The sequence below is a fragment of the Petaurus breviceps genome, unplaced genomic scaffold, assembly GCF_028583685.1.
Source record: "Petaurus breviceps papuanus isolate PSGF00001 unplaced genomic scaffold, PetGlider_PUasm1.0 582, whole genome shotgun sequence".
NCBI lineage: Eukaryota > Metazoa > Chordata > Mammalia > Diprotodontia > Petauridae > Petaurus > Petaurus breviceps.
In genome coordinates this window covers 13,058,279-13,075,161 of record NW_027186390.1, presented here as the reverse complement: position 1 = coordinate 13,075,161, position 16,883 = coordinate 13,058,279, and the positions used below count along the sequence as shown (strand labels likewise).

The 16,883-nt window shown below is 37.3% G+C and overlaps 1 protein-coding gene and 1 long non-coding RNA gene across 3 annotated transcripts in view; one reads left to right on the top strand and one right to left on the bottom strand.

Annotated features, from left to right (window-relative positions):
* GMDS (GDP-mannose 4,6-dehydratase) overlaps positions 1-16,883 on the top strand; it is a 799,941-nt gene that overhangs the window by 780,912 nt on the left and 2,146 nt on the right. The window lies entirely within an intron of this gene.
* The window catches only part of LOC138173559 (uncharacterized), a 57,513-nt gene continuing 43,257 nt past the window's right edge, over positions 2,628-16,883 (bottom strand). The window contains exon 2 of the long non-coding RNA XR_011171436.1: positions 2,628-3,217. This is a non-coding gene — a long non-coding RNA (uncharacterized lncRNA). The remainder of the gene's footprint in view (positions 3,218-16,883) is intronic.

The following is a 16,883-nucleotide window of genomic DNA, read 5'->3' as shown; positions in this document are numbered from 1 at the left end:
CCTCAAAGCCTTTGCTGTGGCTGTCTCTCATTCCCTCTCTCCTCATTCACCCCCTCCTCACCTCCACCTCATAGAATTCTTAGTTTCCTTAAAGACTCAGAACCTTCACTACCTTCTACTTGGAGCCTGTCCTGACTGTCCCCATCCTCCCTGCCCCCCAATCCTGGTTGCTAGTATCTTCCTTCCAAAATCTCTCTGTATCTTTTTATATAGATCTATGGGGTGTACACAGATTTCCTCTGTTGTACTTAAAATTCTTTAAGGGTTTCACTTTTGTCTTTGTTATCCCCAGCACCTAGTACATGAAGTGTGTGCTTAACAAATGCTAAGTAACTGATTTCCTGATGGATTTTTCTCAATTCAGATGATGATGATATTTCTATAGCACCTACTGTGTGCCAGGCACTGTGCTCAATGCTTTACAAATATTCTTTCACTTGGTCCTCCTAACAAACAAGCCTGGGAGGCATTACCTCTAGATTTATTATAGTACTGTCAGTCTTAGATCACATGGCTGTCATGTGCTATACCTGACAGCTTCCGAAAAGAGAGAATGCACATAGCCAGAGGGACATATATAAATTGCTGCTTCTATTTCAACACGTAGATTCAGTTTGCAAATTCTTTTTTAAGGTTTAATTGCCTTAGAAGTTGCCTTTGGTTCTTGCTACTCCTCCCTCCATGCACACCCCAGCAATTTGTAATAGCTAAGACAGTCTTGTTTTTTGGCTCTGGGATCTGCATTTTTTTCAAAATAGGAACAGATTGTTCTATAGAAATCAAAGGCTCTTCGGAAGCCTAGCAGACTAGCACAATTTGGATATAAAGTTTTACCTTTAGTTTACACTGATCTAGAAAGCAGCAGTTCCTGGAAGCATCTGACCCAAAGCTGTTGGACAGACAGAGAACTCCATTAGCAGAACTTTGTGAGTTGACTTACAAGTAGATGGGGGTTGAGAAAGAACTGTTCCTTTTGAGTAGCTGACCTGCCATGCACATGTCCTATGTTTTGACTTCTATGAATAACAACCCTCCATAGAAGCTTTTCTTCCAGAATATCTAGCCATTCCACTCATTTTTACTAGCATAGTGTTCAACTGTCTTTATGCTCATTGCAGACTATTCATCCTTAGCCTCTTAACCCAAGCTTTTATTTATAGACTCATAGAATGTCATATCTCTCAGATCATCTACTCCAACCCCCTCAATTTACAAATGAGGAAACGGAGTCCCAGGAAGATGCAGTTTAGCCAAAGTCATTCAAATGGTAAGTTGAAGAAAAGGGACTTAAAAACCAGGTTTCTTGATCTTAAATACATCATTCTTTACAGAATGCTCTGTGCATCATCCTTTATATTTCTAGCCTAAATACCCTGTGCTGTAGAAGTAACCTAACTAAAATGTATTTTTTCCAGGCTTATATAGAAAGACAGAGTATGATATTTTCTAACAAGTTTTGTTTCTCTCCTTAAATCCTGGACTCTAGTCCTATATTTATCCATCTCTAACACCTACATTATTTGTACCTAATCCTTCCTATAAATAATCACTTTTGGAAAGAAAGGTCTAGAACTTTACCAAACTCATCTTTGTCAGCTTATATGCCCCCCTGTCATTAAATGCCTCTGAAACCAGTGACTGAATGAGGGTTGTGGATATAGCATTTGCCCAGGAGTTAGAAAGAACTGGGATCAAATCCCATCTGATATGAGCTATCACTGCAAGACCCTAAACAAGTAACTTCACATCTCTGAGTCTCAGTTTCCCACTCTCTAACAGGGATAACAATAACATACCTGATGGGTTGTTGTGAGAATCAAATGAAATTATGTAAGATGCTTTGCAAATCTTAAAGAGCTACAACAATACCAAGTGTTACTATTGGTTCATTCCTTTTAGTTTCTCATAGTTTATTTTTTAAAAATAACAATTCTTATATGTTTAGATGAGTAGAGTACATATAAACAGTTGACATCCACCTAAACTTATATGTACATGTCCCATTCCAAGCCTGAAGACTTCAGCCCTCCTCTATTCATAACACCAATGAAGAAATATACTCAGGGTCAACCTTGGGAATCCCAAGAACTGTGAGGGTCAACTTTTGGGGGAAGCCCAATTATCAGTACTACAAGTGAACTGGTAGACTGACTTGGTAGATGATTTTTTTAATTAATTAATTAATTAATTAATTTTTAGTTTTTAACATTCACTTCCATAAATTTTACATTTTCTCCCCCTCCGTCCCCAAGACAGCATGCAATCTGATGTCTCTACACATACATTCCTATTAAACACATTTTCACATTAGTCATGTTGCATAAAAGAATTATAAAAAATGGGAGAGACCATGAGAAAGAAAAAACAAATGCTTCACTCTGCATTCAGACTCCATAGTTCTTTCTCTGGATATGGATGGCATTTTCTATCATGAGTCCTTTGAAATTGTTTTAAGTCCCTGCATTGCTGAGAAGGGCTAAGTCTATCAAAATCATTCACCAAACACTGTGGTTGTTTCTGTGAACAATGTTCTGGTTCTGCTCACTTCTTGTTAGATGATTCTGGATCATGGATGGAGAAATGTTATAAATGGGGCATATTGTCAGACATACACAAATAAGTAAATGTTTTCCTTTTTGTCAGCATTAATAAAGTCAGAGATTTTTTCCCCTCCTTCAGGTACTTTATATATTTGACCCTTGACACCGTTATAATTGTTACCTCCAGCACAATGCCCTGAACATGAACTTGAACAGATCCAGCCGTTTTCCTTTTTTTTCTTTTTTAATTTAAAGGTGTTCTTTATTTTTTAAATAGTATTTTATTTTTTCCAATTACATGTAAAGAAAATTTTTAACATTCTTTTTTTTTAATTTTGAGTTCCAAGTTTTCTTCCTCCCCCCCTCCACTTCCCCTTCTTTAAAAAGGTAAGAAGTTTAAATAGGTTATATATGTGTAGTCATGTAAAACATATTTTCATATTAGTCATATTGTGAAAGAAGAAAAAGACCAAAAGAAAAAAAAAGATTAAGAAAATGAAAATAGTATGCTTCAACCTGCATTCAGACTCCATCAGTTCTTTCCCTGGATGTGAATAGCATTTTCCATCATGAGTTCTTTGGAATTGTCTTAGATCACTGGATGTTTTTCCTTATTGTTCTCTTTTCTGTAATTTCATCCCAGACAGTGATGTTACAATCCAAGTACTTCCGCTTTCCTTGATGGAGAAAAATTTATTATAATTGTTTTTTGTAAATGTTTCACTTTTTCTTCTGTCTTTAATTCTCCTTTCATTTTAATACTATAGTGATGTTGTGATTATTTCTTTTGTTGCTGTCATTGCTGTGCCATCATCATCATTGTTGGAGTTTTTGCTGGGCCAGGGTGGGGAAGGAGGCAGTTGGGGTTAAGTGACTTCCCATGGTCACACAGATGATTACTTTTTACTGACAAAATTTACTAAGATTTCTTCATTCTGGTTTTTCCCTCCAGTGCTGCTTCCTTCTGTTTTATGTAATAACATTACTCATAGCTATCTATTACCTTTCTTACTATGATTCTACAAAAGGCTTTATATTCTAACTTTCTATTACTTTTTTTTTTTAAGAAATCAGGGTTAAGTAACTTGCTCAAGGTTACACGGCCCATCATTTCTAGGTGTGGTGCTGAATATCTGAGCCTGGAATTCGATCTCCAGGTCATCCTGACACTGGAGCTGGTGCTCTTACTCACTGAGCCACCTAGCCACCCCTAAGCAATTGGGGTTAAGTAACTTGCTCAAGGTTACATGGCCAGGTGTTTTGGGGTGGGTGCTAAGTGTCTGAGCCCGGGATTCGATCTCCAGGTCATCCCGACACTGGAGCTGGTGCTCTTACTCTCTGTGCTAGCTGGCCGCCCTGCTTTCTATTACTTTTGATGGCCGTCAACCTCCCAATTAAATCAGGTGTTTGCTGACCATGGGGCTTTCTGTTCTGTTTGTTCTCCTTGCTGTGGCAATTTATATTGGTTTATATTCTGGATAAATTTATTGTAATCAGTGTTGATGTCTTTTCTGTACTCTGTTTCCCATTTTTTAAGTTTAATTACTAGTTTAAATAGTTCAGAATTAAGCTCTTTTGATTATATTTTTCTCATTGTTGTTCTTGTCTCTTACTGATTTTGATCATCTTAGTTTTGTAGAGTTAGTACCCATGTGCCTGTGGCCCAGGAATGACTCCCACATCAAAAGCAAGTCTCTTACTTTATGTTAAAATGAAATTGGTTTTGTTCTTTATGTTGCTATTTGTTACTCACCATGTCTACTGCTGACCAATTCTTTCCATACAGCAAAATAATGTTTCAAAGTTCAGAAAGAAAGTACAACTCTTCCTTCTTTTAACCCTTCCATATCCCTATAGGCTTGTCTCAAGTTCCTTTTCCCAGCTTAGTAGTGGAGGGGATAGCCTACCTGAGCCAGTCACCTACTTACTAGAGTACTGAAGAAGAATAAATAGTCTAAAGCTTAAGTAGGTAGGATATGTATGGCTGGATTTAAATTTTTTTAAATAAACCTGGCATTTACAGATGAATCATTCTAGAAATGACCTAGGTCCCTTTTTAGGTGGTAATAATAATAACTAACATTTACCTAGGCTTTAAGATTTGCAAAGCTCTTTACCTATATGACCTCATTCCATCTTCACACTTAGAAGGAAAACAGGAAAAGAAAAATACTTTTCACCATATTGTTGGGGTCAGGTGAGCCATTTTTAAAATCTATGAAGTTATACATAAAAAAGACTCCCAGGGACCCCCTAAGAACTGGGTTAAAAAGGAGAAAAGCTAGGTACAAGCAGATTGCCAGCTACCCTCTTTATCCTATTCCATCCCATCTCCTTCAGCAGATTGTCTGCTCTATCATCCCTACTCTCTCTCTCTCTTTAATCGTCAATCTTTCCTTGTCTATTAGATGCTTCCCTCCTACCTACATACATACCCATGCTGTCTTCATCCTCAAAAAAAAATCCCCACTAGATATTTTATCTTTCTCCCTTATGTGGCTAAACTCCTTGAGAAGACTGTCCACGTTAGGTGACTTCCCTTCCTTTCTTCTTACTCTTTTCTTAGCTCTCTGCTTCTGACTTCATCATTCAGTTGAAAATATTATCTCCAAAGTTACCAGTTATCTCTTAATTGCCAAATCCAATGATCTTTTTCTCAGTCCTCATACTTCTTGACCTGTCTACAACCTTTGACACTGTTGATCACCATCTTCTCCTAGATATTCTCCTCTAGGTTTTCATGACACTCCTTTTTCCTGTCCTTCAAACTTTCTGACCATTCCTTCTCAGTCTCCTTTGCTGTTGCCCAAGGATCTCTCCTGGCCCCTCTTCTGTCTATAAACTATTTAACTTAATAATTTTATCAGTTTCCTTGGATTGAACTAGCTTCTCTATGTTTATGATTCTCAAATCTACTTATCCAACCCTAACCTATCCCCTGATCTTTAGTCTCACATCTCCAATTAATTGTTTGACCTCTCAAACTAGACATATCAAAAAATTCCCCCTCCCCCAAGCCCTCCCCTCTTCCAAATTTTTCTGTTGCTGTCAAGTTTCCAAATTGGGTGATTCATACTCATGAGACAGGGCCCATGAGACCTCTTTGAGGGTCCTGTATGTATAGACCACTGATAATGACAGAGGAATCATAAAATGTTAGAAATGGGGCAGTAAGGGTCTTTTAGTCCAACATCATCTTTTTAAAGATAAGGAATTCAGGTTCAGAGAAGTAACTTGCCCAAGCTTACTTATATATGTAATAAGTAGAAGAACTGAGATTTTAACCCAGGTTTTCTGACTCCAAATACAGTGTTCCTTCCACACTTAAGAAATGTTTTAAAAAAATGAAATAAATTTAACTAAATGAACTTTACTCCATAAAGTTTGATGGTATATATTGGTAAGAGGTTTTTCTTTTTAAACATCAGTGGGTTTGGGGGTTTTATTTTTGGCTTTTTTGTCATTCAAAGCTTTCAGTGTTATTTTATGTAATGATACAGAATAAGGGGAAAAATATTTATCAGTAGGAATTAAACCTAACTTCACACATGGGTAGCCTTGAACATTGGTCCTTTTCAGCAAAGACTACCTCTTTGGTAAACAAAGCACCTGCAAAGGGTTACTGTTCAGAGTGAGAGACTTGGACTCCCCCACAAAAGCTTTCATCAAAGTAAATTTGATTCTTTTCCACATGGTTTTCCTGAAAGGATGTTATGATTTTCTAGATGTTTGGTGGCTGGTGATAAATTAGTTTTTTGTGATGTCATGTGAAAGGCCACCTCTTGTACTTCCTTCTCCCTCATTCAAGCTGAAGGATAAACGTGGAACATATTCAGGGAGTAAAGTGGACATAGTTTGCTTGATTTTAACCCCTTTGTGACTTGTGGGTGTTGAACTGAGGCAGATGGAGAATGTGAGCTACCTAGGCTTCCTTTCATGTTCATGGAGTCATAGGACTATACACATAGAACTAGAAGGGAATCTTAGAGGCAAACTAGTCCAGCCTCATTTGACTGCTAAGAAACTGAGGCCCAAGGGGTGATGGGACAGCCTGGAATCACCCAGATAGTAAGTATCTGGGTGGTCATAGAAATCAGGTCTAGAATTAGTCCTGTCCTGGAGTCTACACCTGGACTCCAGTCCAGCAATCTATCTACTTCACCACCCTCCCCTAATGGGGAATTGGGTTCGCTCTCTGTATGTTGGCCAAATCTCCTAAATTGACAAGCATTGGCACTAAATCAAGACTTTCTTATTAAAAAGCACGAATTACGTGCCTATCATTGTCCAGGCACTATATTAGACACTATACAAATACAAAAGTGAAGATAGCCCTTACCCTCAAGGAACTTATATTCTACTAGGGGAGACAATATGCAAACAAATATATACAAAGCAAGCTATATACAGGATAAAGAGGGAATAATCAACAGAGAGAAAGCATGAGAGTTAAGAGGTGTTGGGGAAGGCTTCTGGTAGAAGGTAGGATCTCAGTTAAGACTTAAAGGAAATCAGGGAAGTCAGTAGTTGGAAAGGAGGAGGAAAAGCATTTCAGGCATAGGAGATGGCCAGAATTAGAGAAGAAAAAGTTGTGACACCCATTAATGATAGCCTTTTCAAGGAGTTTGTAGACAGAAGGGAATGGGTCAGTAAACAAGAAAAGATGAAAAATAAGTGAGAGAGTAGGGATAATGGGGAAGTGGGGAGGAGGGATCTGTTGTAGGAGAACAGGATGGAATAGAAATATTTGAACAAATAGAGGGATTAGCCATGGTAAGGAGTAAAACCATTTCACCATATGAGACAGGGGTAAAGATGGAAATAGTGGCAGAAAGGCTTCTGACTGATAGGAGATGAGGAAGAGGGGAGAAGAAAGATCTCACAGCAAATGGCCTCAATTTTTTTCTGTGAAATATGAGGCAAAGTTCTCAGTTGGTAGAGGGGGAGAAGGAGCCATGGATGGCTTGAGGAAGGATGAAAAGGTTTGGAAGAGCCACTATGGAGAACGGTATAGTGACCTGGTAAGGGAGGCAATAGGATTGCTTAGCAGCAGCAAGGGCCCAGTTGATGTCAGATGACATAAATTTGTGATGGAATAGTCAGAACATTTGAATATTTGAAAAAATATTTCAAAATATTTGAAAAAACATTTGAAAAAATAATTTTCTCAATATTCATTCAGCAGCATATATTTGGGATGTCAAGGCAGGGAATGGTGGTTGTGATCCAAAGCTAAGGCTTGACTGGATGTAATCAGCAATATGGTAAGGGGTCTAGGGATGCAAGAGAGAAGGACAGTGCAGAGTAGAATTAGTTCACCAAGATGGGATATAGAGGAGAGAGTGGCTGGCTAGTGCAGGGGAGAAGGACTGGGAGAGAACTGAGGACTCACAAGATTGGAGACCACAAGACAAAGAGTAAGACTCTGGGGACAAGGAGTTGGAGATGGTAGGCAAACTGCCTGACAAATTTTCATTTTCATCCATTGTGAATAGGGTGTATGTAACCCATTATTTATGCTTAGTGGTTTCTAACAGAGGAACCTTGGGCAAGTCACAAACTTTCCTGAGCCTCCATTTCTTCATGTCTAAGATGAAACAGTTGAATTAGATGATCTCTAAGATTCTTCTAGTTCTAAATCTTTGATTCTGTGGTCCAGCCAATAACCTCACTCTACTTTTTCTATATGTCCCTGAACAGTCATGTGTGAATGTGAATGCTGATCTGAGGCTAGTCTTTATCACTAAGGCATGCCCCAACATTAAACTCAGTATTTGTAAACTAAGATTATTTATTGTACCTCATAAATGAGAAATATACTTGATAAATATGTGAAAACTTAAGTGCACAGAAAAATAAAGCTTACAGTTACATTCCAGTAGAAGATAATCTCCTTGAAGGCATGGACTGTTTCCTTTTTTGACTTTGTATCTCCAAAACTAGCCCAGTACTTTTCCTACTGTAGTGCTTGACAAATGCTTATCAGATTGCATTTTGCTGGATAAACAGTGTGCACCTGGACCATCAGCTTAGCAAACTATTACCTGTGACAGTGATGGGCAACAGGAAATGCAAAAATAATTAAAACCTAAAGGTTCATTTTTCATTTCCCCTCCCCCACCCCAATCCCAACAATTTTTCCAGTAGCAGAGTGAGCTGAATTGACTTTGATTCACCCAAGGATGATACTAAAGAAACAGGGCAAACAACAGCAACAAAAAATTGGAATTGAGGAAGGAAGAGAAACAAGATGCCTTGGTAAATCCACTAATTAAATAATTATCAGAGAGCCAGAACTTTTTAGTTGGGAGAGATCAGAGAGACCATCTAGTTCATTCCCATTCCCCTTTTATTTTATGAATTCAGGGTCAGAGTAAAATGATTTGCTCCAGGATACTAATGGCAGAGATGGGACAAGAACCCAGGTATCCTGACTCTGTCCTGACTGCCCTTTCATATACCCCTGTCTTCAGCAATTCTATTCAAAAATCCTGGGATTGAGCAAATATTATCCATATTCAGCAGATAGATTCAGCTTAAGTGACTTGCCCAGAGTCACAAGACAAGTCAGTGGCAAAACCCAGACTAGAGCCCAATTCTTCTGACTCCTGATCCAGTACCCTTTCCACTCCCCTATAATGATCCCTGAAGGATTAAAATTTTAGTATTATAATTGTTTTAATGACATGATTTGAGTTTGATCACCTATATGCTTTGGAGGTATTAGGGAGGGAAATGAATTAGTTCCTTTAAAAGGGGGGACCCTATAAACCCAAAATAGTAGTCACAAGGGTTAGAGGTTTGGATGAGAAAGCCATGAAGGTCTCTCTGCTCTCTTGGTCTATTATATTTTCCACTTTCTGAAAAAGTAGAGATTTGTCATAAAATAGAAGAGATCTCTTTTAGTCTGAGAACCTGTGGGACCATGCCTGATTGAAGCCAAGTAGCAGGTTATAAGTCTGTAGGTGTGTAACCATTTGAAAGGGATCCCATATCTGTGTACCTCAGGAATGTGTGTGTGTGTGTGTGTGTGTGTGTATTTCATTAATGAAGAGCTTTCTTGATGTGGAATGAGCTGTTGTGCTGCCAAAAAGTGGTGGAAAGGGGAGGGAATTGAGGAAAGACATAAAGGAAAATTAATCTCTAAAAATGATCTAAAAGTCAATGGTATTTGTTTTTAAATAAAATGAGTGACTTTTCTAACCTCAGCCTTTTAGGTTGGATGACCAGAAAGATAGTCATTTCTAATCAATGTAATTAATTCTTAAAAGACCAGGAAATGAGTTTAAGAAAAATTAGCTTCACTACAATTAAAGATCAGTTGTGGCTTGAACACAGCTTCCCTGGGATCAGGAGTAGTGACTGTCTCTGCAATCTAAAGATAAGGCAAAATTAGAGTGGTTTGGATTTTACTTAACAAAGATACTTTGCACAGTACTTTTATCTCAAGAAAAAGGTACCACCTGGAACAGATGCAAAACCTCTTGAGTTGCATTTTGAATGTAATTGTCAGGAGGTTTAATTAGCTAATGTTTGTTAAGTGCTTTGAGGGTGAAGAGTACCAAGTAGCAAGAGAAAAGACTGTGTGCCTGCAGAGCTCAGGAATGTTGTGACCAATTATGTCCCAGCTGATCTTTAATTGTTCTTTTCAAGTTGTTTTATCTCCTTTCCGCAGGGTTATTGTCACCTCCTACTGCCACAGGTAGTTCATTATACACTAGGTCCAGTTATTAACAGTAACCATTAATTTCCTATGAAGTTGACCCAGGCTTTGAAGACAAGAATGCTGAGATTACTAACAGTGTTTATCTCTCTTTCATGAAATTGCCCCCATAGATTCCCATTCTGAGTCACATCCCTTGATAAAGGATGGTAAGAATGATGCGCAGTGAAGTCATTATAGTTGAAAGAATTCCACTCATTGGCAATTAGCCCAACTTTCATGCATATTTTTAAAATATGCTATTTTGAGGATTTGGGATCAGTATGAACAGAAAGTGTAGTGAAAGATTTGTAGTAAACCTTTACAACTGGCATGTGTGTGTGGATCCTGTGGTTTTAGCATTGCCCTCTTGCACCACAGAATTGGTCAAAGTAAAATGACTTCATGAAAATTTTGCAGTTATTTGTGTAGGGTTTTTTTTTTTAAGTAGCATATTGAAAAAAACACCTAAGACTAGACATTCCCCGAAAAGCTACTGCACACCATGTCTGGGAAATTCTTTCCCCAGCAAAGCCCCCTCAGGCCAAAGCCTGGATAAACAGGACAGACTCCAAAGGTCAACCAACTCTGGCTGTGCAGACCAGCCAGGGAATGAGTTCCAGAATCAAGGACCCTCCTCTAAGAAGACCCTGCTCCTGTCCCCTCAGATTCCAACTCTGAGGGCTGCTGGGGAAAGCAGAGTTTTAAATCTTAGCCACTGAGGCATGTATGAGGAGAGAAACATCACCCTTTATATGCAATATATCACATAGTCAGTGGATGCATCTGCATTCTAAATGACAAATGCAGCCAAGGGATGTGACTGAATCAGATCATCTACACATCTCCCAGTGACTACCTGAACATTGACTAGCTTCCTGAGCTACCTTAAATTTTTTTTTATTATGTTTTCTGGAAAACTGTCAATCTTTGTGATTTTTTAACCCTTTGCTTAGTCAGATTTTTCCCTTTTTATACTGATCACTTTTGATATAATTTTTAAAAAGATGTTCTGGTATGAGAACTGTCATGCACAAATAAAATTATAAAACTGTCCCATAATAAAGGAAATGTTCTTTTAAAGAGATTTGTGCTTTTACCTAGTAACAGATACATATAAAATAACTGAGAAAATATTCTTTCAGTTTTATAAGAAGGGTTGTGTTGAACATAATAGCTAGAATTTCTCTTTAGTGTCTATAGTGCCATAAGAATCAAAGATTTTCATTTTTCATAAGAAGATGCAGGTCCCATAGTTGTTGTTTCCTAATAGATGCTAGTTTTAAATAACATATTTGATACATTTGGGAATTATTTATTCACTGACTTAGGAGAATAGCTAAGAGATCATAGTCTTAAAAGATAGCCACTGATTCTAAAAAACTTCCAAATTCTATTTAACTCTGTGGAACGGAAACCACTGAAAATCAGGGGAGCTGGGAATCAGACTCATGGTTAGTAAAGTTGGGTTAATGTGTTTGTGCCTTTCCCTAAGTTTGACTTTTGCACAAATGTAGTCATAGTAACAATGTGATTATTCCAGCGTGTTCACCCAAGGAATATACAGTATGTGACGTGTCTCTCTGTTAACTTGTGCACTGCTTCTTCTATCAAAGTGATTAAGAAATCAGACATAGTGCAGGGACCCACTCCCTCTGTTTTGCTCCATCTGCCATTTTATCTATAGTATCAGTATGCTTGTCAGAATTAGTGCTGACTGACTCATTTTCCCAAAGGTTGAGCTGAAGCATTGTTTGAGGCCTGGCAGCATTCTGTTAGCCCCAGCTGATGGACAATACCACTGATTCCCCACTTCCTGAGCAGACCAGACAGTTTGCTGTTTTCTTCTTGTCTCTTATCACCCCTTGTCATTAAAAGAGAGACCTGGCCTCAGGCATTTAGTTTGTGCTAATATAAAGCAGTCAAGGGGAAGAGAATAGGGAAATATTGTTACTGTTAACCCTATTATATTTCATTATTGCTATGAGTTTCATTACTTCTTTGGAGAAAGACTAAGTTGAAGAGTCAAAATCTAGAGGATAAAGAAGTTAACTTACACAGACAAGATAAGTGCTACTACAGATTTTCTCAGAAAACTGAAGGTCTGAATTAAAAACAAACAAACAGGTTGATTTACAAATACTTAATCTTGACTGATCCATTACGGCTTTTTCCATTTTTGTTTTGTCTTTCTAAAATGAAGCCCTGACCCAAGAGTAAAACTTTCCTGCCCACACTACATTAATACAAATTTAGATCAAGAACCAAATTCATTGGCATTCTTTCATTCCCTTGGTACCTGAATTATTCCACCACTTTGCTTTTCTAAGAACAGTGGAAGGAAAAAATGAAAACTGAGGGCCCTGCATGGCTCCCTTACTGAAATTCCTAAACATATTTAACATGATGTTTTCCTAGCTCTTGACTTTCCTTATTTTGTATTGACTCAAATAGGTACCTTGTACTTAGTAGACACTTAGTAAATGTTTCTGAATTTCATTGAGCTGTCTTATTGACAGCACTAAAAAGTACAGAAATTTAACAAACAAGGTAATAAAAGATCTTAAAGTGATTTTTCCTTTGCCCTAGACATTCTCTGTAAGCCTCAGAACTGGGCCGATTGACAAGATGTAGAATCTAATAGTTAATTTTAAATAAATACCAAAATTGTCTGGAAACGATCTGGGGCCAGGGCAGACAGGTGGAATGAAGGTTTAGGTTCTTCATTCATGCTCTCTGAGTCCATACATTTAATGAAAGGTGTTTTCCCCAAAAAAGTTCTAAGAAGAAAACTATCCAAGGGATTTTAGAGGAGATATTAGAGGATAAAAATGAAGTTGTGGTAAAGGAAGAAGAGGTTTAGGATGGAGATCACTAATGTAACTTAAAGATTTATTTTGTGGTTATCTTGATGTAAATTAAAAGGTGTCAAGGATATTTGAGAGGCAAGAAATATGTAAGGATAGAAGATAAAAGCGTGATGTAGTCACTCCTTTTCAAGATTTCAGGTTAACTACTACAGACTCAGTAACTCACTTAATGACTTTTCCAGGACTTGTTCTGGCTCTTTATCAGTTCATTATTACAGGAACATAAAGCAGAACAGCATTAAAAATTGTTGTCAAACTTGCTACTCTGACTGCCACTGGTAAATGGAACTACTAGTGTGTGGCTATGATGCTCACTGAATTAGTCATCTGTGGTAGTAAGAGAAAAATTAGCTTTAAGCCTTTAGGCATTTAATTTTTATTCCCTTTTCATGCTATTTTGCTGCCATAAAATGCTCAGTTAAGCCCTAATTGAATTGGACAATAATAAATTACACACTGAGACCATATCATTTACCTAATGAGTAGAAATGAAAGAAATGATGACACCCAGAACCAGGGTTTAGGAAGTCTAGTGTTTACCTTTAAAATGTTTTGTACTTTTTTTTTCTTCAGAAGTTTATAATCATATATTTTCAAATTCCAGGTCACCCAGCATAAGAAGTCCCTTTGTTCTAATTCATGAATGTGTATGTGTTTGCACTATAAAATGAAACTCACAGAAGATCATTTCTTTTAGTAGTCTAGACATGTGCTACTGTTCATCAAAAACCTGCTTTAACCCTACAATTAGAGAGAGGGAGTTTAAGTAGTCAAATAAAAGAAAAGGACATATCAGATAAACTCATTCTTTTCCCTTGTCTTCAAGTGAAGATTATATGAGTTAAGTGAACTTTTATAACGTCAAAAGATTTTCAAATAGTGCTAAACAGAAGCAGGCAACTGGGCTATTGCCTGCATTACTCCTCCTCAGCTTCTGCTCTTGGACAGAATTATAGACATCAGAGAAAAATAGCAATTCTTAACCTGCATGTAAAAATACCATTTACATAATCTGTTTTCTTTGCAGGGAGATTTTTTTTTACTTAAAGAAGAATTTTTAAAAATTCTCTTTCAATCATTATATCAATAATAAGGAAAATGATTTAACCTCTTTCCTTCCATCCAGTTCTTTCCCCTAAACTAGTTTTAGACTAAGTACAATCGTGAAAACTAAAACATTGGCCATTCTCTCCTATAAATAATGTCATAAGAACAAGGAAGAAAGTCCTTTAGGGGAAATTAAGTTGTTTTTTTTTTTTTTAAAAAGACCTCAAGTTGCATCAAATCTTAGCCTAAAAAATCATTAGTAGTAAGAGTACTGGTTGATTTGTACTTTAGTTTAGCAGCAACTGACTTAAAGAACCACAGTTCTAGTCTAATGGGACCTCACCTTTTTACTTCATATAAGTTCAGTCTAATGATGCTTCAGGAAAAGTAGAGCTTTGGCAGCAAATAGCAATAAGCCTCTGGACTGGCATGTAGGACTTAGCTCAAAACTAAATTTGGAAATTTAAATAGGTGTATCTCTGGTTTCAATGAAATACTTTTGCAGCATATGTTAGCAATGTCTGTTTCTAGGCTTTTCAAAACCATTTTTCTTTTTCCTTAATTGTAGTTCCCTGGTTGTTTTTATATTATGAGCTACTTGTAGAAAAATACAGGAAACAAAGTTACAATACAAATCTCCCTTGTTTGAGGCCACTGAGATCATTTGAAGCCAATCTGGTTTCAGGTTTTTGCTAACTACAAATTCAAAACCATGAATTACATGTATGCAATGTTGGTTGATTTACAGCAAGTGTTATGTGATTAAACAATAACCATGTTTCTTCAATCCATGCAGCTACCCCGGACTTGGGGGTGGGGAGAAGGGATGATTTTTTTTTTTCATGATTCTAAATGTCACAGCACCCTCTGGGGAAAAAAACATAACATCATCTATATTTTCTTGTGCAACTTTGTAAAATTAAAACTTGAGAAATGAGCTTATTTTAGGGGAGGCAGTGCTGAAAAGTATTTCATTTGCCTTTTTCTTTTTTAAAATGTTGTTATTTTAGCATTTTCCCCCAATAATATCAACTTTTCCTAAAGATACAGTATCTATCATTCAGTGCGCTAGACTGTGCCTGTAGGGCAAGACTCTTTATTAGTAGTTGCACTTGGGGGTAAAGGAGCATTAATAATGGAATAAGTTTGTAAAATTTAATGGGTATTGAGTGGATGAGTTAAAAACCTGGCGGATAACCATTTAACAAGTTATTGAGAATGATAAATCTAATAATAAAAATATTTTATCAAGCACTACTTTATCTAAAAGTTACAAAATTGTTTCTCAGTGGTATAGAAGTAGAACCAAAAAGGCAGTCATATCATAGACTTAGCTGTAAAAATTGTGTTCCCACTATACAATACAAAACATTACACAAAACAATTTGGATTTATACCAAATATCCTATATATGCCAAGTTTTATGGAAATCTGCAGAAAATAAAGATTGTTTAGTGTTGCATTAGGACTTTATTTGTCATTTTCACTTGAAATAATTATTTCAAGTTTCTAGATACCTTTAAAGCATTAAGAGCTTAAAGTATGTTTATATTGGCCTTTCTGGAGCATTTATCAAAATCCAGCTGTTTTTGCCTTTCCTTAAAGTCCTTACAATAAGAAAGCCTATTTTACCTGTAAATGTAAATAGGCTCTATTGATAATCGAATCCAAGACTAGATTACAGATGATTATCTCATTTACCATCTAGTGTTAGAAAACTGCAATCTTTTTTCAAGGAAGAAGTGGAAGAGTTGAGATTTAAGGTTAATTTTTCTTCTCTTTTAAAAATTTTAGTTTGTTTTTCCATGATACAGTTTAATTAAGTCCACCAAACAAATGAAATCATTGCATTTGCTAACTCAGAACCTTCAGGATAGCAGTGTGTGTGTGTGTGTGTGTGTGTGTGTGTGTGCCCACTCAAGCCCTCTAGGCGTGCTTTATGTATTTATGCTTTTCTCTTTTCACACTTAAACTTCCCACACACACTTTGATAAGGAACTGTCCAGTAGTCTTCGTGGCTCTACTTGAGTCTGCCCATCGCCTGGCCCCTTGCTGCACAGAGGCACACTTGAACCTTATCACATTCCTGTATCACGGGGAACACACATACCCTGGGAAGGAGCGAATGGAAGAGAAGATAGTACCTGGAAAAAGTGTTGCTAATGCACCTTTAAAGAAATGCTGTCGGCTTGGCTTTCAGGGACCCAGGCCATAGACCGGCTACTTGTTCATTAGCCAGACCGCTGGTGAAGAGGGGCAGAAGGGAAAGAAATAAAAAGGGATACAATGGGGAGAATAGAAGTGAGTGAAGTGAGTTTGCCACAACCAGGAAAGCAGCCTGCCCTTTTTATGTGTAAGCATCCTTTCCATGTTGCGTTTCCGGAATTGTAATTTACGACTGTAAAACTGGAGTGTGAGAGAATTTACATGAAGTAAGTTTGAAACCTGGACCTACCGGTAGTTCAAAATAAATGTTAATGCCATCAAGACTGGAACTAGTGCGAGCTTGGTGTGGTGTTTGTTTGTTCTGTGACGCTTTAGAGAGATACAGTGAGCAAAGATAACTCGGGCTTCCCATCCCTGACCCCAGCTAGCCTAATTAAACGCTCATTCAGACACATGGCAATGCATCTCGAATTACTTGCCCCTCTTGCATGGATGTTGACTTTAGTTAAAAATAAAAACATTATGGTGTGAAAAGCTTGAGTTTTGTCGCTGCCAACA